Source organism: Oenanthe melanoleuca, chromosome 5 (genome assembly GCF_029582105.1).
Source record: "Oenanthe melanoleuca isolate GR-GAL-2019-014 chromosome 5, OMel1.0, whole genome shotgun sequence".
Classification (NCBI taxonomy): domain Eukaryota; kingdom Metazoa; phylum Chordata; class Aves; order Passeriformes; family Muscicapidae; genus Oenanthe; species Oenanthe melanoleuca.
The window spans coordinates 27,475,177-27,498,716 of record NC_079339.1 but is presented as its reverse complement, the minus strand read 5'-3'; the positions used below and the strand labels follow the sequence as shown (position 1 = coordinate 27,498,716).

The window sequence follows — 23,540 nt, the reverse complement described above, 5'->3', positions numbered from 1 at the left end:
CTGTGAGAACACTATTTTTCTTGAGTGCTGCTGTTTCCCTAATCACAACTCTAGATGGGGAGAATCATGCAACAGGGAGAATTTGGTGAGAACAGCATCTCACACCAGCAGCCCTCACACGGGACCCCTGCAGTACCAGATGTCAACCTCTCAGGCCTGGGATTCAGGGAGAAGCTGCAGGGGCCCAGGAGCTCCTGGCTAGACTGCAGGCAGGGGTGTGTGCAGACAGCACATATGTTGGGCTGGTGCTTGGTGTCAGAGCCTCTGCCTCCCTGTGCGCCCCTTCTGAACGTCTTCCTCATTTGAAGATCTGACACAGCAGCAGTGTGTGAAGGAAGATCATACAAACCATTTGAGACTATGCTAGCCTCATTAACCTCATTAAAGAACTTGCAAGCCAAAGCCTCACTATCTAAATTCCTCTGATGAAGGCAAATTCAGTAATTGCACACCACAGTTCCTAATACTGCAGTCACATCCAGTGCTGCTGTGTGTATGAACCTGAGGCCTGTAAGTCTCTTTGGACTTCCCTTTATAGGACTGGGGCTCTAGCAGCCAATAAAAAAGTTTTCATTTCCATAAAAAAAAACCCCAAAAAAATACATATTTTAAAAGTAAAAAATCACTTCAGGTGGGTGATGTAAGATAAGCATATTTAAATACTGAAAATGTTCCTGTTTTTTTATAGCATGTCAATTCTACTTTTCCTTCTGTGCCACAGCAGTTCCTTGTCCATCCATAATATTTCTTCTTCTTCCCAGGAAAACGACATCAGGATTGTTTTTTCTGATCCCAGAACACCTGCAAGAGTCATGACTTCAAGAACCTGTAAAAGAGTGATTGCTCTCTGGAAATCAGGATATTTTTACAGTACCAAACACTGTGATATTTAAACATCAGTACTGAAGATCAATAAGGAACATCTTCAGAAGGTGTCAAGCCACATGGATCCATAAGTAAGTTTGCTGGTCTCTGCTGTCCGGACATTCCTGGCCAGTGAATGGGGTGTGAAGCGAGCGTCTCTGCGGCAGAGCAGCTGCTCACCACGGCTCGCTCGAGCTATCACCATTCTGCACGCTGCTGGAACGGCGCCAGTCCAAATCACTGTGTCCTAATTTCAGGGAAAGCTTCGCTTAAAGTGGTTTAACTGAGATTGTTAGCGTTCTGCCAAGCCAAGGACAGTAACAACCACTAGCAGAGTATCTGGAATGTGTTACCCACAGCTTGTTTTCAAAATTCTGGCCATTTGAAAACAGAGCAGTGTTCCTGCAGAGCAAGGGGTGATGTTGACGTATGCTGTTTTTTCACATGTGCCTTCCCACATCTTTAATTTGTTATCTGTGATGGGTATCTACGGGAGAATCCATTTTAATTTGACTGGCAGCAAAAGAGCTCGGGATATACTGTTCGTATGGTAGGATTTGACTTTGTGTTAGCACCTACAGTGACCTTCTCCCTACAGGTCTGCGGGAGGCCGGAAAGTGACGTAAACACCAAGAGGTAAGAAGTGAATGGCAAGGCAGGGCGCTCGGCGCGGGCCCGAGCCGCCCGCTGGGCCCGGCGCTTGGCTGTTGCCATGGGAACGCCGCCGTGGCGCGGGCGGGCTGCGGGCGGCCCCTCTCGCGAGAGCGGCGGCGGGCGGAGCGCGGCGGGGCGGGCGCGGGGTGAGCTCATCCCGGGCTGCGCGGGCGGGGAGCGCCGCGCTCAGCCCAGCCCAGCGAGCGGAGCGGAGCCCAGCCGGCAGCCGCCGCAGCAACTTTGTTGGGTGAGTTGCGAGCGGCAGCGTCGAGCCGGGGCGGGCTGCGCGCCGCGCCCCCTCCTTCCTGCCGTGGGGAGCCGCCGTGCCGCTGGCCGAAGGTGTGCGGGTGGGTGGGCGTGCGTGCGGGGGAAGGGTAGCGGCCCCCGGCCCGACAGGGGTTAACGGGGCGAGGGCAGCGGGGTCCGGGTGAAAGTGGCCTTGTGAGCTGCCTCCCGCCTCAGCGCCCAGAGCCGGGCGGGGGGCGCCTGCCCGGAGCGCCCCGGGGGCGGCGGGTCGGGCGCGGGTCCTCCTGCAGCGAGCCGTGCCGGCTGCTAGGTTCCGGGTTTGTGTCTCTTTTCTCCGCAGGAAAGGCAGCCCCGAGCGGGAGCAGCGGCCGGAGGCGGCGGTGAGCGGCGGCGGCCCGGCCCGCTGCGCTCCGCGGCGGCGGCTCCCGCGCTGCCCGCCCGTGCGGAGGCGGCCGCGCCGAGGGCGCCCTGCGGCGGGGTTCGCGCTCCCCGCGGCCCGGAGCGGCACACGCCGCTCGCCTCCCCGCCTCGCTAGATAACTTGTCTCTTGCTCGCCGCTGTAAGTTGCACTTACGCTTTTTTTTCTTTTCTTTTTTTTCTTTCCCCCCCTCCCCCCACCACTTCTTTACTTTTTATATCCTCCGAGGATGTAGTGGGACTGGTTTTGTTCCGAGCCGGTGCTGAGACCGCAGCAGTGATAACAATTAAGTGATTTGGGGGCAGTGCCGGTGGGGATGTTCTGAATGCCCTGCTCACGAGGAGGTGGGGTGGAGGAACAAAATGTTTGCGGTTGGTTGATTTCTTCACTGGGAGTCTGGAAAAGTGGGAAAACAGGGAATGCCTTAAACTGAATCGTAAGGGGAAGGAGGAGGCGGAGAAGCAAGGAAAGGTAGATGAGAAGGCGATTATCTTTCAAAGCTGAGTTTGTTTGCTCTTCCCCTGTTTTATATTGCATGAAGTCCTTATGTTGGCGTTCTCATGCTGTATTTAAAGATAACTGTATCATTTGTATTGGATAGCTGTGATGCAGCTTCAGTTCGTGTAATGAGGAATGCACTCATTCATATCTGGTAGAGCAGCGACACAAAATGGGAATTGCTCAACTTAATGAAGATCTCCTTGTATAACCTTGGCCACAACATCTGTATGTTTTAGATTGAGAAGGCACGTTTTAACCCGTAAAATAAAACAGAGGCTTTTTTAAAAAAATAATACAGCTTACCAAATCGTGTTTAAGGATTTTGCCTGCAAAATCGCTTTAAAAAATTTGAGTGATGCTGCTTTAATGAACCAGTTACTGCGTGCTGAATGAAGTGCATCTGTAAGCACGGAGCCCTAGTTGATAATACAATGCAAATTTGTCTTCAGAGTAAAGGTGTCAGATTTCATTATGTTCCAGATCTGTATGGATGGACCAAGATTGGTGTTTTCTTTAGAAAGCAGCCCTTTCATGATGGGATTTTGATTGATCGTTTTTATTTCTTTTTTAACTATGGGAATTAAGCACTTGTTTCCTTTAAATTAAGGCATAAACCAGTTTTGGAAAAGGGAAAAGAGTTTTTGCTGCAAGTACTAGCTGGGTAGCAAGTATCTGTGCTCTCAGGTGGAGAATTTGGTTGTTATTTATTTGAAATGTATTGCTGAGCTAGACTCCATTCCCCTTCAGCTGAAGTGGTGGGAGAGACATGTGAAAGTATTAAGGTAGAAGTTTGTGGCAGTTGTAATCATAGAGATCTGAGTTGTGTTTCAATGTCAAGGCTTTTATGCCTTAGGCCATCAGATGCCGTACCATTTATTAATGTGCAAACAGTGTGGGAACTTCACAGTAGTTTTTTTTGTTTGTTTTTTTTTTTTTTTCCAAATAACAACTCCATAGGTTCTATTTAGGTAAAGCTAAAAAAGAGAATTTTCTTGATTGAATGTTTTTGTGTGTATATTATGTCTCATTTTGATGATAAGAAGCTAGGGACAGAAGATTTTTTTCACCATTTTAAGTGTTTATTTATGGCCAGTTGATTAAAGGATGTGCACTTAGTTGCTCAACATTGCATTAAGAAGGTATTACTGATGCTAATAAAATGCTTAGTTTCATCATTGCTGTTTGGGATAGGCATACTTAGCTTTCAGTTGTGGTTCATAAAACCTCTTAGATTATGAAGTCAGAAGCAAAATGGAATGTCAGCTCTGACTATTGTAGGGCTGCAAAAATTTGCTTGATGAAAAAGGCTAGCAGGTGTAGAGGTAGGCATTGACACAGACTGTGAAAGGGTGGAGCTGCAGCCTGGAGTGAGGACTTAATATGGGGACATTCAATTCATGATCTGTTTTTTCTATAATGAAAGGTATTATTGTAATTCAGTTGTGCATCACTGGTTCTAGGCTTGAGGAGCTCTTTTTTATCCCTCTCATATTTTTCTGAAATGCTATTTTAAAGTTTGGGATTAATTTTTGGATAGCTGTTGTTTTAAAAACTATGTTCAAATGTGGCCTATTCTGCCTTTTGGAGCTTTTCAAGGAGTTCTTTTTTTTTTTCATCATACTTATAAGCATTCTGCTGGCACTTTGGGAGCATTTTGTTCTTGTGTAGCTCTTACTGTCTTCTCAGTTTTATAAATCTGTCTCAAATATATCCTTTAAAATGTCTGTTTCAGAACTATTAGACTTGCTGCTATGGGGGCATTTTGTAGTTCTAAGATAGGAGAACAAAACTTAAGAACACAGAATATTCCAACTGGTTATTTTGCACTTGAGTAAGGTCATAATTTTAGAAATACATTGGGAAGGTGTGAGGTAGTCCAGTAAGAGAATGGGTTGAGGCCCAGTTGAATTTCTTTTCTATTCCTCTGTTTTGTTCTGTAGTATGTCTATTGTAGAGAAGAAAAAGGAACAGTTTTCTCCATATCAGTAGTTTAATCCCTTCAGCAAGGGGGTTGCTGCAAGCTATTGAGTTCTTACTGCTACTGGTTAGAAATCCTGGATGCCCTACTGGGGTAAAGAAGCAAAGCTTCTGCCATCATCACAATTTCGGTCACACAAGTTGGTTTCCCTAATGCTGACATTTTCACAGGTTGAAATTTATTCTCGTTGACCCTAAGTGTTGGCTGTTTGGCAAACAGTTTTGATCTATTGTTTCCTTGGTGTCAGGCAGATTGCTTTTATTTCTCCCCAGCTCTTTAATTTAAATATTTAAAAATTCAATAAGACATGATTGAATTATCCTAACTTTTTTGTATCTTTGCTCTGTTTTGCTTCTTTATCTGTATTTTAGATTTTTATTTTATTCATTTATTCTGAAAGCTATTTGTTATACTTTTTAATAAGTTATGACTGGAATACTGCAATGGTAAGTGCAGTTATTTCTTTTATCAGTGCAAACACAATTTTAAGAACTGCTAGGTAAGGGTTTTGTTGATTTGGCATGTAAAATTAATCATATGTTCAGTATCTTTCTGTGAGTGAAAAAAGTTATGTTGTTCTGTATTTTATGTTTCAGGGAGATTTGACTTCAGTGACTTGATTTCAAGTATATCTCTCTAAATTGCAGCTTTTAAATAGTCTTAAGCTTTATATTTCACAGGAGTTCGGTGTAATATTTGAATGAGGACACTCAAGCTGGAGGGGGATTTGATGGCTTGGTGAGACTTGACATATTCTCTAATGAAAGGCAATCAATATTTTTTGGGGGTGCAGCTTTACAAGCAATGATGAACCTAAGGTTTGATTGTAAACTTAGAGATTATGGTCATTGGTGAGGCTGAATGACTATAATTTTTGATTTTTCATTCTTATGCAGCTGGCAGCACAAGACTAACGCAGTCTGTAGCAGTTTTGGTGTTAGCTTTGATATTAGTTTTGCACTCTGAACTTTGGGAAACCCGTTAGGAGTTGCAGAGACTGTTTGTTTTTCTTAACTGTGTTTTTGAATATGAATTAGCAGATAAAATGATTTTAGATGTCTTTTTTTTTTTTTGTATGTAAAGCTAAATTATGTCATTATCTCAGTCTCTTTAATACTGAATTCTGTGGCACAGTTTACTGGGTGAGGTATTTGGTTTAGAGTCTGCCACATGTCTTTTGTGTTAAGTGAGGCTAAGCATTTACATGCCTTTGTTTTCTTTCTGGAAGCCTGTTTTAAAGAGCACTTCTTTTGAATGCAGAGACAGAACACTTTTCATGATCTTGATAGCTGTTGAATTGTATGATTGCTGACCAAGTATTCGTCCTGTTTCTTTCAAGGGTGTGAGTCTGTGAGTGGAGTCCTGCAAAGCTGTGTCTTCCTACTGTTTCAGTTTGTGCTGGCTGCTGCAGTGCAGTAGTCATAGCTCTTGTTCTCTGCATAGTGGATGGATGTCTCTTCTCAAGAGAAATCCAGTGCCTGCAAAATGCATGGCTGTGTAGAACAACTTTTCTAGAAGTGTATCACAGTGAAGGAAGAGTTGTTACTTGGACTAGTGGTTCATGCCTAGGCCTGAGAGGTACTTTGAATTTTTTGTTGATGTTTTAATACTCATTTACTTTTGGTCTTAGGCTCTGTAGAATGGGAAGAATGCTTTCTTCAGGTAGATTGTAGAGATTAGTAGAATGATTTTTGAAGACCAAGTTTTATTTTATAGGTTTTTAAAACTTAGAGAAGCTACTGGCATGTATCATATAGCTGGTTTAAAGTTGGATTGTTCTTCTTTAATCCATATGGTTTTACCTTCAGTGCTCAAATAGCTTTTGGAGTTGTTTAAGTTTTGTGTTGTTTATTTACCTTTTGAGGTAACAGGATTTGTACCTCAAAATACTCACATAAACCTCAGAGAGACTGGTTCTGACTTTATTACTGCAGCTGTGATATGTGTTGACTTTGAACTTGTGCTTTAACATGGACTTTCAATTTAGTGACTGCTTCTTCAGTTAACCCTAAAATATATCTTTTTTTCCCTGACTGGTGATGTTATAGTGGATTAAAAAACCTAAACTAGCCAAAATCATCAGGAAACAAATTCCTCTTCCATGTTGCTAGGAGGTATAGGTCAGAAGTTGAGAATAACTTGGATAAAAGTTGCCTGTTAGGTCAGCCTCTGAGACCTAGTTATGTTTAATGTACTTGGCTGGATTATTTTATGGATTTTAGGGTTTACTTTTCTGGGTGGGGGAAATTGCCAAGCATCTTCCTTTACTCTGTAGCCTGCCTTGCTGCCTTGTCTGTGCAGTGGGTGATGGGGTCCCAGGAGGTGCCAAGGGCTGCTTTTGTAGCATGGTTCTGTTCTCTGACTTTTCGAGTCATGATGCGTTTTACAGCACCATCAGCTAAATCAATTGTCTTTTGACTTCTGAATAAGTAATGACAGGCTTATTGTATGCTGATGTGAAATAGGATTAATACAGAACTTTTTTTTAAGAGTGGCAGATAATATCTGTAAAACTATTGCTGTGGTGGCAGAACTTTCTGTATGCCGGTTGTTCACATCAGCAGCTTTGATACATCTCTTGGGTTTTCTTGTTGGTGCTCATACTTTTAATACAAGCATTCGTATATTTGACCAAAGGTTACTGTTGTGGTTTAACCCCAGCCAGCAACTAAGCACCACAGCTTAACCCCAAGAACATTTTTACATTGTTATTGGAACTTTTTCAAATGATTGCAGTTTTTTTTGTTTTGTTTTTATTATAAGGTACTGGTCTTACTTGCTCACTCAAAATTCACATGGTCATTGGAAGTATTTGGTGCAGATATATGATGATTGGTGTTTATGGGAGAGGTTATATTCTGGCTTTTTTTTTTTTTTTTTTCTTCTTTTTGTTTCAAAGAGTACTTTAATTTGATTTCAAAATTGCTGTTTATATTTATGGTTTTGTCAATTGGTCTTACTATAGCAAATGATTTGGCAGAGTAGACATGGGTCTCTGGCAGAAGGTGGGGGCTTCAAGTCTCCCAGTTCATAACATGTTGTATTTGAGTATAGTTTTACTTCAGAGATAATATTGTCTGGTCTCCTGAATTGGATGTTCCAAACACAGATTTGGTTTGCTGGATTGGACCTCTGTGGCCATTAAGGGTTGGGTCACATTTGGTGGACTTCTGGGCAGGGATTTTTAGCTTAGTTTCCTCTAGAATTCCAGTTTATGCACACCAGAAACCCTATAGAAATTAAAATAAATCTTTCAGAGAGTGACAAAGCATTTAACAGACCACACCAGAGTGACTGCTGATGATCCATCACTGGAGACTTTTAAAGCTTGATGGGACAAAGTCGTGAGCCACTGGGAGCAATGTGGCAGCCAGCCCTGCTCCAGTGGAGCTTGGTCCCTGGGGTTAATCCTCTGTGGGCTCTGCAGGCTTCTAGTTGGGGATAGCTGGAGGGCTCCTTAAAGGGCATTGGTGTTGGAAATGCTATTGTAGGTACAGCTTAAACAACTTCAAAAAGGGAAACCATCCTTACAGTAACCTTATTTTTATTTTTTTTAAACTAATGTGACACACTTTTCCTTTGGTGTCCAGCCCATTTCTTGTCTCTTGCAGGGGTAGCAGCACCCCTGCTGGTGGCTCTCAGGTTGCAAACCTGTGACAGGAAAGCCCCTTTCCTTTATCCAGGCAGGCAGTTGGGCAGTGGGTTCTGTGTGTACTTACTCATTTTCTCTCAAGAGACTCGTGGAAGCAGAAACATACACATCTTGAACATTTGCCTTTTGGCAGGGACAAATTTGCTCTTGCTGAAGAAACTGTGGCAAAGATCAGACTTTATTTTTTTCTTTGTTGCATTTTTGAAGTGTAACAACTTTGTCTGCATATTTAAAAATTAAAGACAATGAGTGATGACTGCAGGCTTAAATGTGTTAGTGCTGTGTAAAAGTCATTACAGTTCTTACCTCTGAATTGTTTAAAGATCTGTTTTTGTAGACAAGGCTTCTCTCCTCACTTTCTGAATTACCAATCTGGTTTTTTTTTTGTTTTTTTTTTTTTTTTTTTTAAATTTTTAAGAGCTAAAATGTCTGATACTATTTTTGGAGTATTTTTGCATATGTCAAATAGAAGACAATATTAGACCTCAACAGATAAATCCTAGAGGGCCTTCCCTCCTTCTGCTGGATGCAGTTGAGATTTCTGGGAGTGGTTTCTTTTCAAATTGTAAGGGCTGAAATAGGATTTTATCTTTTCAGTCCATGCTGAAGAACTGCATAATTGTGCAGAGGAAAGTTATGGTTTAGCATTTTCATGCCTTGAAAATAAATATATCTTCATGAATGATGTGATACTCGCACTGATTATCTACTTTCCAAATGTATTTAACATCTTGTATGAATCAGAATAAAATAGTTCAATAGACTGCACTGTATTGATCATACAGCAGCTGGAAGAAAGAGCAAACCATAGCTTTCCCATAGCTTTTGCTGGAGAAAACATTCAGAAGTGAGGAGAAAAGAAGATACTTCTGTAAAAGCTTTTAACATAGTTTATACTTTCCTTGGATGTTTTTTTTCCATGACACTTTCCCTTCTTTTGCAGTCTTTGTAGAGGGAAGTATTGGCAAAAGTCAGTTCAAGTTTTGTTTAACCTCCCTCCCGCTCCTTGACTTTTGCATTGTCCAGCAGGGCAGTCATTGACTCGTACTTGACATAGCTCTGGGAATTCCCAGATCTAGTGCTGTTTGTTGTATTGCCATACAGAGGTGGTGGGAGAATATTTGCTAGGATGCCTCTCTTAATATAAACAAAAGAAAATGTTGATATAAGCTTAAAACATTATCTGTTTCAAATTGAAAGGCTTTTTTAAAAAAGTAAGATCTGTTTTTTTTTTAGGGTTTGCCTGTACATGAGTGTTTGTGGTAATCTGGAGAACTACCTGCCACAAACACTTCCACTTTGCTGTTTAAACTGTGAGATATGCACTGTGAAATAATTTGAGAGCCTTAAGTTAATTCTTGCCTTATTGTACAATTGTCTCCCTATCTAGGTAAAGCCAGAAGATCTGCAGGGTTTTTTATCATGTGCTGAAATCATCAGGACTTTTTTTAATCCTGTACTATTGTACTTTTATTTTCAGCTGGAAATTTTTAAGGTTAATTAATACACTAGATAACATTTGAGAACAGGGACAGATTATTCTGTCTCCAGACAACAGTTTTGGGATTGGGTGTGAACATGTAATAATGTACTGTGTATTCTAGATTTAATCACTTGTATATGTAGTGTTGATGCAGTAAAGACTTTCAAATTTGTTGGTAATTTAAAGCACATCTCCTGTAAAACAAAGGTGTGATAATGAGCAGTTATTAAATCTTGCAAGGGTGCTCATCGTTGTTATTTTAACAGAAGTTAGTAATTATCTACTGATGTTGACATCATTATATGTATTTTTTAAGTATATAAGTTGGTACTTTACATACCTGAGCAACTGAATTGAGGTTTTCCATTCTTGCATTGTTGAAGTATCTTTTTGTTTGTGCATGTTAAATGTAATGACTTGCCTCAAACTGTCAACAACTTTTTGCCTGCCAAGGGCAAGAGGGCACATATTGTGAATGTGCTTTTTAACTGAAACATAGAATGCATCAGTCCTGAAAATGGAGGCAGGGGGAAGCAGTCATTTTAATTCATTTAATTGCAGTTGTGTGGAGCTGGCTACATGAAAAATAATTATAGGCAAGGTAAACATTTCCTCTTGTAGAAGCACAGAGTGCCCAGAGATAAAAAAAGCCTGAAATACTGGGTGAGGGAAGAGATCTTAACTGTTCCTTGTTTCTTGTAAGCCTGCACTTTGCTTAAAAAAACCTACAAAGCAATTAATAGTAGTCATCAAATATTCCCAAGTGTGGTGCAGTCTGACTTAAGGTGACAGGTGTCTTTATGTTTTTGAAGCAGGGCCTTAAGTGACTTAGGGCTAAATAGAAAGATCTCACAAACTGATACAATTATTAAAGTTAAGGAGCAGTTGAAGGAATTCTTAGATAAATTCCTCATTTAATCTTTCAGTTATGAGTAATAGGAAGAAGTATTTAGAATTAACAAGGGTCAAACTTGAAGTAATTGGTCAAATGTAGAGCTAGTGGACACATTTAAAATCAAGTAATGCTTTGATCGCTGCCTTGTTTGGAACATATTGGAAGGTAGTGTTGTGAACCTCAGGGATGCTGGAGAGGGTAAAAACAATCCAGAAACATCCAGAGTTAGCATGGCTAATGCTTTTTGATAGAGCACAGTACTGATGAAAGCAAATTTTTGACTTGTGTTTAAATATTGTAGCTAAAACTATATGAACAAGTGAATGATAGAATCTGTTTCTGCTTCTCCCTTCTTCCTTTTTTCCTGAGTGTTACAATTTATAAAAGAAGGGCCCAGAGATGTCTCATTTTCTAGCTTTAAAAGTGAGAGGAGAGTTGAAGATCTGTTTGAAGTAAGATAGAAGAAGAATCAGCACAACTCAATAAAAAGGAAGCTTAATGCTTAAAATTCTGCCTAGTTTTTTAAGTTTGGATCATGCTTTCCTCCAAAATGTTTATCTTTTTTTCCCCAGGTGCTGTCAGAAAACAGACCTAAATTAATACTTTTTTGTAACTTAGCTACAGATTAGAACTTTATTCCTTGTAACAGAGAAGTAACATGAGGATTTTATAAACATTGTTTGTGTGGTTTTTCGTGTTCACATTTTTACATGGGGAAAGAAGAGGATGCGTGAAACAGTGCTGTCTATTTCAGTGGCATTTTACATGTTGCAATAAAAACTGCTCTGCAGCAGTAGTGGGTTTTATGTGCTTGCAAGTAAGTAATTAATTATTAGTGTTTAATAGTACTTTTGGAAATGAAGTAATGGTGTATGTAGTATAATGCAAAATACCCCTTAATAGTGGCTGGTTTCTGCATTACAGTGTTTTCCTGTTGCTGATGGAGGAAGTACAAACACCTCTTTGTGTCAGATGTTCAAAGCTGTTTTGCCAGGTAGAAAAAATTCTTTCTGTGGTGGTGGTGGTTTTTTTGTTTTGAATCTAGTGTTAGTGCTGAGTGACTGTTCTGTTGGTTTAAAAATGTCAATAGCAGTAGCTATCTTGTTTGCTGTAACCTCTCTTTGTTATCACCTTAGTACTTAGCCGAGATGCCAAAAGCTCTTGAAATACATTGCAGCTTCAAGCAGGTTAGGTGCTGCACCCTATGTTGCAAGTCAGTGTGTTTTATTATCCCTGTGTTCAAAATCTTGAACCAATGACTTAGGATACTGTTGAAGTGCCACTGCTGTTCACTTTATAATTATGTTAATTAGTGTTGAATGTCATTAAGATGAATGTATACAGTGTTAATGAAGCTACTTCTGAAATTGAGCTATTGTTATTATCTCACTGAATGGTTGTACCAAAAAGTTGCTTGACTCTGCCCCACCAGAAAGATAACAGAGAAGAGCTTACAGCATGTAGCTGTCCCTTGGGAATGGATCATCTGGTCTCAGTCACCTCTTCTGAGACACTGGACAATCAGAGACTTGGATGCAAGGGGAGGGACTGGTTTAATAGCCATATACAGCTTTGACCAGACTCTCTTCTCAGGGCCTTTGCTTGTCTTGTGAATGCAAATGATTTGTGCAGTCTTGTGATTACATGTGAGGAGCAAGCTGTTGCTTCTGGTAAGGTTAATATCATCTGATCTCCTTTTTTCCATCTAGGAAAGAAGGGATTTTTGTGGGGAAGGTTTTGTAGATGGTTTCTACTAGTGGCAGAAGCAATTACTTTTGGGATGAAGTTTGATTTCTTTATATCTTACTCCTCCTCCTTACTTAGTTTTAGACTGCCTGTCTTGATTTAAAATAAAAGGGAAATTAATCAAGCAGGATAATGACAATATTGACAATAGATAAGTATTTTGTATTCGTGTCTGTGTTTTCATGGACTGGAAAGGGCCAAAGCCCTAACTGGACATCTTAGGCAAAATACAGAATAATCTAGATGACTAATGTGGTGCAGCATAGTTGCATGGTTGTGATGCTGCTCTGCATTGTATGCACTCTATTTATTTATGGGCACTAAATAGATTTTATTTTGATGTGACATTACTGTAATATCAGTGGTGTGTATTCGTTTGTTAGTTTACCTCATTGACTTTGAAGTAAGGAAATGCAGGTGCCTTTGAGCAAGGTGTCTTAACAAACACATGAGAAATCTCTGGTAGTGTTTAGAGCAGAAGCTGCCTTGGGCTTCAGACTTCAAACTGCTATGGACAAATATATTTATAACTAGCTGTAAAGCTGTGCTTGAGCCAGCTCAGAGGAAGGCAGGGACTACATCTGCACTTGTCTGCAGCCTGCTTTTTGCTCCTGAGAGTGGCTCTGCTCAGCTCAAACTCCTGCTGTTTGCTGGGAACAGTCCCTGGCCTCATGGGATCTCATGTGCATCAATGGCCCCTTAGTAAGCTTGAACAAAACCATGACAGTTATGGATTAATGCTCAGACCTTTGCCTTGGATTTGTTTTATTTATTATTATAGCTTTAGCTCTCAGTGCCTGCATGGCACAGTGTAACGCTCTGCTGAGTTTGCACATGTAGAGCATTTAATAGCAGTAGTAGCACTGCATGTGAGCAAACAGCCTTCCTCTTCATGCCTAGGGACAGTGCTGGGCTAACGTGGCTTTTACCATCCTGCTTCTGGCATTAGTCCAGCAGTTTTAGTTCCGAGGTCAGAAGATCAGTGGCACCAGCATAGTACCTGGCATGCTGCAAATTAGAGTAATTCTGGAATAGATTACCTTGGATTTTAATTGCCTGCTAGATAACTGTTTTAAGTGAGCTCTTGTGTATCTTGACCTGTAGCAATAATAGAGAATAAGAAGGTCTGCAAAACTGCAGAAGGAATCAAACAGAATGCATGCAAATGCATAGAAATTGTCAAATCTAAGGCCATTAAAATGTATTTTAAAGTATTCCTTTAAATCTGGATTAATATCTGGTGTAGGCTTTCAAGACATCTTCAGAAAGAGTTGTATTCAGAAGTTGTGTGAAGTACTGCCTGGCTGTACTTCAGAGAGTGTCTTAGCTGACACTGCACCCTGTGAGAGTCAGCCAACATGCCTCACATTGCCACTTGCAGTTTTTCCATTTTAGTTTTTGTCTAGTTCTAGCAAATGCATGGATAGTGCTCTTCAGCTCAGCACTAGCTTGGGTATCTGTGCTGCATGGCAGTCACTGCTGACATTGCAGTTGCTGTGTTCTCCATTTCCCATAACGGCTTTGAGGCAAGATTGCCCCCAAAGTTTTGGGTTTACTATGGAAACCAGCTGGGGTGGTTTGTTCTGTGTGTTCCTTCCAGTTCGTTTTATTCCTTAATGCTTCTTTCTTCTCCCCAACTTCCTAAATATCTTGAATTTTCTAGGTTTTGGTTTAGCCCCTTGTGTGCCTAAAAGTGTCCAACAGGTCTTGTAAAAGCAGACTAGCAAGTGGGTGAGATTGCGTCCCAGCAGTAGTGAGAGCTGTAGCACATGCAGTAATGTTCTAAGCTGCCAGAGAAGCTGTATGATGAATGCAATTACATGGGAGGAACTTCATCTGCAGTGTGTGTGTTTTTATATATCAAATCTGAGAGAGATTTGAAGGTACCAAGACCTTGTTAGTTCATGTAATTGCTTGTTCTGTATAGATTTCTGTCAAGTCCTCCTTCCGGAAAACGTGCAGAAGATAAAATGTAGTAGGAGCCTGTAGTGGTATCTGTGGTATCTGGTTGCTCAATAGTTTCTGTAGCTAAATGTCTTATGAGATGTCTTTCTTTCTCTCTAGTATGGTTAGCACTACTGCTGTGTGAGCAGCTTTTGTGGTTTTTTTGGTAGAGGAAATCACTTTGTACCAGGGAAATGCCTTTTTCCCTCTGGAGTATTTTGAAATACCACCCCCCTCCAGTGTTACTGTTGAAAATTGAAATACTGGTTACCAAGAGCTTTTTCATATTACCTTTCTTCAAGAAGAATCTCTTCATTATGCTGCAGAGATGCATAAGTGTTTTAAGGCTCACCCTGCTAAATTCTGTGAATGTCAGAGGAGGACAAACATGAACTAGATGCTGCCCTTCCACTGTTCTCCCAATTCACTCTTACCAGACACTTTTGACTTCCTTCTGACTGCCTCTGCTTTACGGGCAAGTGCCTTGTAAGGCTTAGTTGAAGAGGTGGTGTGATGAGTTTGAAAGATGGTTTTATTCTTGCCTTTGCTTGTCTGACCAAAACTTAAGCATTTTTCTTCCTTCGTTTTTTATTTATTTATTTTATTTTATTTTATATATATATTTTTTTTTCTGTTCTATTAATAAGTTAAGCAGGTTCATTTTGTATCTAGACAAGGGATGCAGAAGCTAATTGTTTTGAGTGTCAGTGGACAAGTGGTATGAGACAGGATCCAAAAAGGACATCCTGACTTACAAAGATTGAATCTTATATACTTGTAGTGCTTTTGATTGTTGGACAGTTAGGCTGCAGGTAAAGCAGAATTTGTAATGACTTATTTTTCAACTTGGGATTGATTAGAAGATAGGAGAAATCTCACATTGCAACCTGTTGTAGAGATACAAAACTGAGTGCTTATATCCTTCTCAGAAGGGGAGATCTTTGAATAAGTTGTATATTGACTTTGGTTGTCTGGGACAGTGGCACTGTGGGGAGCAGTAATGGAGCCAGGCTCTTCTTTCTGCCTCTTGTATCTCAGTAGCTGCTGTACAATGTGCAGTCTGGGCTCAGTGAGCTCTTGCTTCCATTCTGTTGCTCCTGAGATTAGAAACCTTGGATCCCTCTTTCCTTTTAGAGTTGAGGAGAATACTTGTTTCTTCATTTGCACTGACTGTTTGCATGGCCTAACACTATATGATGGTGATTCACAGATCTTCTAGGGTAACTTTTTGGGAATGCCGTAATGGTTTTGCAGTTTGAGTGACAGTATCTGTCAGCCTGATCCTTTTTCAGGCATTCAGCATAAATCAACACTGGGTTGAAGAAGTGCTGCAATGCAAAATGCATGTAAGTTCCTTCTAAGTAAAAGGAGGAAAGAGCAATAGCACACAAAGCCATGTAAGTTGGTGTGAAGAGTATGTAATGATATATATCCAAATTCAAGGTTACAAAGTTAGAACACTGGTTCAGTGATGCTAGAAGCAGGACTTGAGGACTCACAGTGTTGGGTCAAAAATACAGTGGTCATATGTAAAGTATCACTCTCTTAAATTCTGTTGGCTTAAATAAAATCAAAATTCTTACCAGCTAGCAGCATGACTTATTTGTGTTGCACATTCATTCTTTAGTTCACTATTATTTTATACTGAATTAGATCTCATCAGCTTCCCTATGACTGATACTGGTTTGGCATCATGTTATGCCACACTTGATAAAGTTTGAGCATATGCCTGAATCTCATTTGGACCAAATTTGTCATGTTTGGTGATGTGATAGTGCAGAGATTTGCTGTAAATTCTTGTGAAACCAGTATTTCATTTCCTGTAACTTCCTGACAACTTTATCTTTACAAATATTTGAGAAAGAGTCCTTTTCAACTTTTTTTGTATCTAACAAATAACTGGTTTTATTCAGTGTTTGAATGGTTATAGAAGGGCTGGTCTTGGCATGCATTGTGCAACCAGTGTTGTGTGAAGTTCTGAATGGATGCTTTCAGACATGATAAACTGATCATCATTGTATTTATCTTTTTGTTCATCATCCATTCTTAGTGTTATGCCAAACCCAAAGCCCATTTCTAATTTTGTAAAAGAGAAAAAATTCAGTCTTAGTGAAGCAGATTCTGTCTTGAATTCTCTTTAATCCTTTTGATAGATATGAAACCACAAATCTTTTTATCTGAAGAATGCTAAAGAAAAGAAGGGGCCATTAGAATAAAAGATTTTAATGGGATCATAAATGTTCTATTTGAATGTGTCCTATTAGATGTTGCTTGGACATTGAATCTCCTTCTGAAGACATTTACATGTTCCAGTTCTCAGTATTTGATCTGATTTTATTATGAGCTGTTCTTTATGTTTCAAGACATGAATGGGGCTCTTTTAAAGTCTTTTGACATTTTTTTTGTGGCTAAGTGTATTTCTTTAAAACTAAAAATTAACAAAAGATCTGAGGTCTATTTTCTACAGAATAGGAGATGCTGAGTTTCATAAGTAGTGTCTTGGGTGCTGCAGAATATGTCTGAATCTACGGTGTCCAGGAGTGCAGGGTGAAGAGATTCAACTGTGATAATGTTGGGAGGTTTTTGGCAAAATATGTGTTAAGGACATGGCTTAAGGTGTTTGATTTTTGTTTTAAACTATGGCAGGTTTTAAAATTTTCTTATTAATTTAGTAGAGATTCCATTTAAATGTTTCTGGTTTTTATTTTTTCCCCCCAATAGTAGTGTTTATCGATAATGTTATGAAAGAGGAAGGGATATTTCTTTTAGTGTTTCATGTGCCACAAAAGTGTCTTACACCTTTTGCTACAGAGGAATCTTTCCTTGCCCTGATTATTGAATTTCAGTAACTTACAGTGATAGTGACTTTAACTTAGTCTTCACTGTAATCTCCCTTTATGTAGGTGCAGAAAACAAGATGATCCCCCCAAGTCTTCTCCAGAGTAACAAGTGCAGGTATCTCAGCCTGTCCCTGTTCCTTGTGTACTTCAGCCACCAAATGGCTTTATGGTTTCTGATGAACTTTCTTTAGCCCCTCTTTGTTACACTGGGCAGGCTAAAACTGAACATGCTCATTTAGCTGGGATCTCGCTAGTGCTGAGTAAAAGTCAATGTCACTTCTGGGTTTAGACAGTGCACCAACAAACACTTCAAGGCAGATATTTTTAACTTGCTCTTATCTAGGACTTGAGATTGTACGTTTTCAGAAATGTCTATTTTTATTTTTAGATGCATGAGGAGCCTTGAATTGAATAATGTTTTACTATATTACTGTTTTCAGAGTTTTTTACATTGTATAGCTTGAAGTAGACTTTCTAATTCATAGCCAGCTTGTTTCATGTAGCTGCAGATAATAAATAAATTAATTTATCTTCGAAGCTTTTTTCTGTCTAAATTGAACTGGTAGTAGTTGGATATCAGTTTAGTTATCCTATTGATGCATTTTGCCTTGTGTGGCATGTTATATTGTATTTCTTCAAGCTAGGCATCAAGCAAACTGTAGTGGTTGTCTGACTTGGAGTGAAAAAGTACTTTTCTGCCTTCTTTATTTTTGGTGTCAGCTTCTAGTTTATGAATTACAGTTTGTTTGATCCACATGCAGGGATGTACTTTGCACCATATTTAATGTGTCTAAATCAGTAAAAGTCATGCCAGAATAAATGCTTATGGAGAGACATGAAAGTGAGCATTCTCAGTAACAGTAGGAAAATGAAGTAGTGGCAGGGAACAGAGAAAAGACAGTAAAGATATTTTTGTCCAATGCAAATCAGTCTTTCACATGGACCAGTGAAAAAAGATGCTTTGCCCTTGCTACTTGTATGTTTTATCATATTGCTTGTGGTGTCTAACAGGCTGCATGATGATGCCAGAGCAGAAGCAAGCTGCCTTAGAGCTCTCTTGGTGCAGAGTCCAGGTCATCCAGAAACTGGATTCTTGGTTTAGGTTCAGACCTCTCCTGTGGTAATATTCTTAGTCATAAAACTTTGATTTCTGCTGAAGACTAACTAAAACTTGCTGGGACTTGCACAACAGTATTTTCTGGCAACTGCAGCTCTTGTGCCATGGATCTCAGCAGGTTGGATCACTTGCTTCATTTATAAGATAGCACATAGTGTTTCGAGGTTTAAGGACAAATCAGTTTGCAGCCTGTGCTTGTCACAGCTGTCTTGCCTTACACCTCGTGGGATAAGATTTATCAGGCATAATTATATCTAATTGAGACACTCTTGTTAGCTTGCTACTTGTTACTTTTTTCTGTTAATTTGATCAGTGGACAAAGATGCAATAAAAATGTAAACAGTGCCTGTTTGAATGACTTTGTGCTTCTTGGATTATTTAAATGATTCATTTAATCTGCCATGAAATTATGTGGATTGTCACATGGAGATTCAACTCACTCAAGTTTTCCACCTCTAAGAGTTTTATTTCCATGACGAAGGTTAATATTTTTCATCACTTGTACAGGATGAAATTATTTCATAATGCACCTGAAGCTCACTTTCTGTGGTCACAGGCATGGACTTTCCAAACTGCAGCTTGTTCTTTGTAGAACAACCTCTAAAAAAAAATTCACAGTGTTCGTGCTTATCAGCTTTTTCTACCTTATTGTTGAAATATTATTTGTAGTAGGTCAGCTAAACCTTGCCAGACTTGTAGGAGCTTAACTTTTGCTGTGTATGTGTAATTTGTGAACACTTCAGGAGAAAGCAAGGTTGTATTTTAGGGTGGAGAGTCTCTGCCTTGAGGGAAATAGAGGTGGCTTTGCAGGGGGATTATTGTAGGGAAACTCTTAGAGATGTTGTTTCTGCATGGAAGTCTGTTTGGTGTTTTGGAAATAAGAGTCTTGAAATAGAAATGCTGAGGAATTGGGAAGAAAAATAAGAGGAAGGGAAATAAAATTATTGTTACTTCAGACTTGAGTTGCCTTTGTGTGAACTGTTCTGTATGTGGAATTACATGTAGAATGGATAAGCTGAAGAAAATTTGGATATATTAAACTTGAATTAATTTTTTTCTTTCCCATAAAGCGCATTATTAAGCTTTTTTTCCTCCATTAAAAAGTGTATTTTTTCAGTGGCAGAAATACGGCTGGAAATTTTGATTTGTAGCCTAAGGCAGTCTTTAGTTGGAGAGGGAGGTTTGCCTGTGCGGGGGAATTATTCTAAAACTGCTTTCTGTCATCATTTTCTTCTAAGACAATGATCTACACCAGATAAACATTTAGAGTATGTCATGACTGGAATGTGAGAGTTAATGGCTCATTTTGGCTTTTGCTGAGAAGGTTGACTCTGAAGACCTTGCTGGTTATACTTGGCTTTCAGTATATACCAAATGTGAGTTTAATTATCGAAGGTGAACCTGCTTTAAAGCAGCTGTGGCCAAGGTGAATGCTGTCCATTTTTTTTTGTTAGTCCCTGTCTTACCAATTGGTGAAATCAAAGAAATAACCTATTGCATATAAATATGGTTTAGTTTTTGATTTCCACACCTTTAAAAAAAGCCTCATAAAACACCACTCTGTTTCCCAAAAAGCTGACAGGAAAGAAAGAGAAATGCCTGGTAAAAGACCTTTCCTATCTTACCAGTCATACAGAGTGGTGGTGCTGCTCTTCCCGTGCTGATGTGTTTGTAGAAGGTGCAGTGTATCTTGCTCTGACATGATGTGCAGTGCTGGGAGAAGAGGGACTCCCAGGTGGTCATGGCCTTCACAGAAAGTACTGCACTAGCTTGGGTTGTACTGAATGCCTTCCCTCTACATCATGCATAAAACTGTAAGGGGTGCCTGTGTTTCAAGCTTCTTACACTTGTTCATAAATTTGTATTCGTGATTGCTTGTGGCTTCATCAGACTGATCTAAATTTACTTGAGCAAACAGAATAATTTGTGTACTGGTGGGGCATTAATACTTTGCAAAGGCAAATGAATGCCTGGTGGTCAGGTACTCAGCATTGCTGACTTCTATTTATTTATTTATTCATTCCCCCCCAGCTGATGCTTTTAAAAAGTTGTTGAAGAATTGCTCCAATTAACAAGCTTCATATTTTTGAGAAGCCTTTCCTTTTCGCTGGTGGGAGAATAAATGGTAGAGTACTTGCTTGATTAGTCTTTGTTTTCATGTGTTTTAGTAGATAAAATGGAGACTGTTCTTAAAAGCTAAACTTCACTTTGCATAATTGCAGCAACACTAAGTAGTAGATCAAACAGTAATTAGCTGAGCTACTGGCTAATGACCACTGGAAGAGGAGAGAAAATGGGCAGAAGAGGTGTACTGCTATTGAACCTGTACCAGGTTATGTTCTGGTTGAGTGTCTTTACAAGGAAAAAGTGGTGCTGACTAGGCATACTCGTTTTTAGTGTGACTCTACTGATCACCATGTCTACCATGAAAGATAGCCCTTAACTCTGGATTACAAAAAGAAGTGCTGGAATATATGTTTAGGGTAAAATCAGATTTCTGTATTTTTATATTGAGGCTGATAGCGAATGTTACTAATGTTTTCATTTTTTTGTATCTTATTGTGATAATGTCTTTCAGTGAAGGTGTATGTAAGAATCTTCTTGATGTTACATTTGCTGGGACATAAATACTTCATTTTTAGAATTTATTAATTTCAGCTCTGGCCTCTGTGTAAAGTCAGAGGTAAATTGAGAACTGAGTTACAAAACTTAGAAGTAACTCTGTACATCCAGACCTGCTGCTAGACCCTGCTGAGAGGCCTTGGTAAAGGTCACCTTAGGTATCTGAGGAAGGTTAATTAGAAAAAAAAATCCCCACCAAACAAAACTCACTGGTTATTTCTTCTGATAAACATATTCATCTGACAATTTCCCTGATGTTCTTCATGGATCTGTTCCTGTAGCGGAGCCATGCAACTCGTGTGCTTGTTTAAAGTGCTCTGCTACAGTGTGGAGTGAATGAGTGATGCTCACAGCAGTCAAGTCTTCAAACTGTTGGTTCTGCTGAGGGGTGATCTTGCCAAAAGGGCTTTTTGTGTTTTGAACAAATTGCACAAATTGATTCTTTTGTGTACCTAGCGGATGATGGAGGCATATGGTGCATCTATAATTGAACTTGCCATGTAGTCTTACTCAGTTTATCAGTTTGCTCTGTGAATTGCTTGTATGACTGCAAGTGTAACTAAATTTTTGCTTGGTAAGGTTTTTACAAAAGAAGAGAGTGAGTTTAGAGTGCTTATTTTGGAGGGAAAAGGGGATTTTTTTTTTGTTGCATGTTTCTCTGTCATGACGCTGTTGCCATCAGATCTGCTTTAGATGCATTTTAGGTGGCAGTTACTTTTTGGACTTGAACAGATGTTGATTCTGACAGAAATAAAAATCTGAATATTTTTGTGAACTTTTTAGAGCAGTTATCTAAAGGAATTGATGAGCAAGGTAAGCCTTATCTTGCATAAAACTCTTGTGGGTATCTGGCTGCTGTGAAGCAGAACATGCCACTTCTTGCTACATAAATTGAAAAAACAGAAGAAGTTATGAAGGACAGAGACAATCAATCTGTCCCTGTTTCATTATAAGGCAAAATACCATTATTTTGAGCAGTTAAACCTGAAAAATGGCATACACAAAGTGCTTTCCACAATATTGAGATATGGTGGCAGAACAATGTTGAGGGAAAAGAGCTGAAGTTTTGGCAGCTGTTTGTTTTGAAATGTAACAAAAGTGCCATGTTGACAGTGGAGCTTGGGGGAAGCAGTTTTTAAATGAGGTTTAATATATTAAGGTCATGACTGTTACTCAGGAATAAAATCAGGGAGTTGCTTTAAGATTCAAATTAAATATATTTTAGAATATTTCAATTTAAAAACTTTTTTTCCTGTCAGATATTAAAGTCTTGCCTGATAATTTTTGGCATGCAGTAGAAAGCTCACATTGTGAAGAAGATGGAACAGAAGTGGGCTGAGAAAGAAACCTTCTGTTTCTTTTGAAGGTCTGTTTCACAGTGTGTAGTTAAACTATATCTGGATTTTTCTGTGTTAGTTTCTCTTCACTCCTTTAGCTGCATAGCTGTAGACCGTTCAATGTAACAGTTTCTGACCTTTTGTTCTAATTGTTAATGGAAGTAGAATAACTTTTTAAACAATGTTTTAGGAATTTAGATTTTGATGGACAGAATCATCCTGTGGCAAAACTGACAGTACAGTGGCTTTATACTTTGAAGCTTTGTATTTCTACTAAAGAAAATGTAATTTCTACAGTGCAATGATAACATGGATTTGGCTCAGTTTTTCTTTTTAAATGTGAAGAGTGTCTGTGTTTGAGATGAGTGGCATAAAGGGAATTTACCTGTGTGAAGGTAGATTTCTTTTCTTCGTGTTTCTTAAAGGCAGCTGAGGAAGGAGCCAAGATGGTTTAGACATACTGTAGTGTTACAGATAAGCTAACAATAGCTGAGGTCCTGTTTGTTCCTTGCAGGTTAGAAAATTATTGAAGATGTTAATAACTTCTTTTTGTTAATGTTATCTTTTGAGGAGTACTTAGGAAGGCTCCTCAGTGTAATGAGTTCAGTTATTTTTCCTGAGAATGGTTTAGACTTTGTCTTTAATTGACTGTTCGTGATAGAAGGGTATTTTGTGAATTTTAGAAATTTCTTACATAGTTGCTACCTCAGCTAAATTATACAGAGATAGGCTGTTAACCTATGGTGTGTCACAGAACCTCTTTTCTGAATGTTAGTGAGCTTAAGTTCTTACATGCCCACTGGAGACCTGCATGGTTAAGACAGAATGGAGCAGGGAGCTTTTGTTTCACTGGTTTTGATGTTTTTTAATTTCTAATTTGAAAGCTCTAAGCTTATAAAAGCACTGAAAACTGAAATGTGCTTAAGTGCAGGTTTTTGAAGGGGACAGGAATTTCCTTTGCTCTCCTTTGAAGTTCTGATATTGAGAGATGTCTCAAAAAATTGTTTGGCAGCCTAGGAAAGGGACTTGCAATATAACCTAGTGTACTTAATGATGAACTGGGTGCCTTATGTGTCAGACTTACACCAGGAACTGCTTTATGACTGGCCTCTCTTAGTGCTAGCTTGTGCTTCTGGGCTCCTCTCCCATATAATGTCGCTGCTGCACAGGTCAACGGGTCATGTTGCTGTCTCAGTCCTCTTCCACCCCATACCTAAAATTGAGAAGCAATTAGCTGCACCAA

General features: G+C 39.5%; 1 protein-coding gene across 1 annotated transcript in view; it reads left to right on the top strand.

The window, feature by feature from the left end:
- The first annotated feature begins 1,671 nt into the window (after window positions 1–1,671).
- Window positions 1,672–23,540, top strand: part of SIPA1L1 (signal induced proliferation associated 1 like 1) — a 200,891-nt gene continuing 179,022 nt past the window's right edge. Inside the window, exons 1-2 of the mRNA XM_056492556.1 lie at window positions 1,672–1,765; window positions 2,105–2,323. The gene's annotated coding sequence lies outside the window, so the exon portion shown is untranslated. The remainder of the gene's footprint in view (window positions 1,766–2,104; window positions 2,324–23,540) is intronic.